Raw genomic sequence first — 2,500 nt, 5'->3', positions numbered from 1 at the left:
CCCGGGGGGTTCCAGGGTGCTGAGATGGCTGACGTTTTGCTCCGCTCTCGACGGTCACCGCGCAACGCAAGAACAGGCCAAAAACTGGCCAAAACGGCCCAAAAACGGGCCAAAACTGGCCATTTTTGGCTGCGCGAGCGAGCGGCGAGCGGCGGACAGCGAGCGAAGCGAGAGGCAGCACCGTCCCTGCTATACGAAAGCCCCATCCAGCCCTGTGCCACCCGGGGGGTTCCAGGGTGCTGAGATGGCTGACATTTTGCTCCGCTCACGACGGTCGCCGCGGCACACAAGAACAGCCCAAAAACAGGCCAAAACAGCCCAAAAACGGGCCAAAACTGGCCATTTTTGGCTGCGCGAGCGAGCAGCGAGCGGCGGACAGCGAGCGAAGCGAGAGGCAGCACCGTCCCTGCTATACGAAAGCCCCATCCAGCCCTGTGCCACCCGGGGGGTTCCAGGGTGCTGAGATGGCTGACGTTTTGCTCCGCTCACGACGGTCGCCGCGGCACGCAAGAACAGGCCAAAAACTGGCCAAAACAGCCCAAAAACGGGCCAAAACTGGCCATTTTTTGCTGCGCGAGCGAGCGGAGAGCGGCGAACAGCGAGCGAAGCGCGAGGCAGCACCGTCCCTGCTATACGAAAGCCCCATCCAGCCCTGTGCCACCCGGGGGGTTCCAGGGTGCTGAGATGGCTGACATTTTGCTCCGCTCACGACGGTCACCGCGCCACACAAGAACAGCCCAAAAACAGGCCAAAACAGCCCAAAAACGGGCCAAAACTGGCCATTTTTGGCTGCGCGAGCGAGCGGCGAGCGGCGAACAGCGAGCGAAGCGAGAGGCAGCACCGTCCCTGCTATACGAAAGCCCCATCCAGCCCTGTGCCACCCGGGGGGTTCCAGGGTGCTGAGATGGCTGACGTTTTGCTCCGCTCACGACGGTCACCGCACCACGCAAGAACAGGCCAAAAACTGGCCAAAACAGCCCAAAAACGGGCCAAAACTGGCCATTTTTGGCTGCGCGAGCGAGCGGCGAGCGGCGAACAGCGAGCGAAGCGAGAGGCAGCACCGTCCCTGCTATACGAAAGCCCCATCCAGCCCTGTGCCACCCGGGGGGTTCCAGGGTGCTGAGATGGCTGACGTTTTGCTCCGCTCTCGACGGTCACCGCGCAATGCAAGAACAGGCCAAAAACTGGCCAAAACGGCCCAAAAACGGGCCAAAACTGGCCATTTTTGGCTGCGCGAGCGGCGAGCGGCGGACAGCGAGCGAAGCGAGAGGCAGCACCGTCCCTGCTATACGAAAGCCCCATCCAGCCCTGTGCCACCCGGGGGGTTCCAGGGTGCTGAGATGGCTGACGTTTTGCTCCGCTCTCGACGGTCACCGCGCAATGCAAGAACAGGCCAAAAACTGGCCAAAACGGCCCAAAAACGGGCCAAAACTGGCCATTTTTGGCTGCGCGAGCGAGCGGCGAGCGGCGGACAGCGAGCGAAGCGAGAGGCAGCACCGTCCCTGCTATACGAAAGCCCCATCCAGCCCTGTGCCACCCGGGGGGTTCCAGGGTGCTGAGATGGCTGACGTTTTGCTCCGCTCTCGACGGTCACCGCGCAATGCAAGAACAGGCCAAAAACTGGCCAAAACGGCCCAAAAACGGGCCAAAACTGGCCATTTTTGGCTGCACGAGCGAGCGGCGAGCGGCGGACAGCGAGCGAAGCGAGAGGCAGCACCGTCCCTGCTATACGAAAGCCCCATCCAGCCCTGTGCCACCCGGGGGGTTCCAGGGTGCTGAGATGGCTGACGTTTTGCTCCGCTCTCGACGGTCACCGCGCAATGCAAGAACAGGCCAAAAACTGGCCAAAACGGCCCAAAAACGGGCCAAAACTGGCCATTTTTGGCTGCACGAGCGAGCGGCGAGCGGCGGACAGCGAGCGAAGCGAGAGGCAGCACCGTCCCTGCTATACGAAAGCCCCATCCAGCCCTGTGCCACCCGGGGGGTTCCAGGGTGCTGAGATGGCTGACGTTTTGCTCCGCTCTCGACGGTCACCGCGCAATGCAAGAACAGGCCAAAAACTGGCCAAAACGGCCCAAAAACGGGCCAAAACTGGCCATTTTTGGCTGCACGAGCGAGCGGCGAGCGGCGGACAGCGAGCGAAGCGAGAGGCAGCACCGTCCCTGCTATACGAAAGCCCCATCCAGCCCTGTGCCACCCGGGGGGTTCCAGGGTGCTGAGATGGCTGACGTTTTGCTCCGCTCTCGACGGTCACCGCGCAATGCAAGAACAGGCCAAAAACTGGCCAAAACGGCCCAAAAACGGGCCAAAACTGGCCATTTTTGGCTGCACGAGCGAGCGGCGAGCGGCGGACAGCGAGCGAAGCGAGAGGCAGCACCGTCCCTGCTATACGAAAGCCCCATCCAGCCCTGTGCCACCCGGGGGGTTCCAGGGTGCTGAGATGGCTGACGTTTTGCTCCGCTCTCGACGGTCACCGCGCAATGCAAGAACAGGCCAAAAA

This window comes from Musa acuminata, unplaced genomic scaffold, assembly GCF_036884655.1.
Source record: "Musa acuminata AAA Group cultivar baxijiao unplaced genomic scaffold, Cavendish_Baxijiao_AAA HiC_scaffold_467, whole genome shotgun sequence".
In the NCBI taxonomy this organism is placed as follows: domain Eukaryota; kingdom Viridiplantae; phylum Streptophyta; class Magnoliopsida; order Zingiberales; family Musaceae; genus Musa; species Musa acuminata.
Note: the sequence above shows the minus strand (reverse complement) of the source record.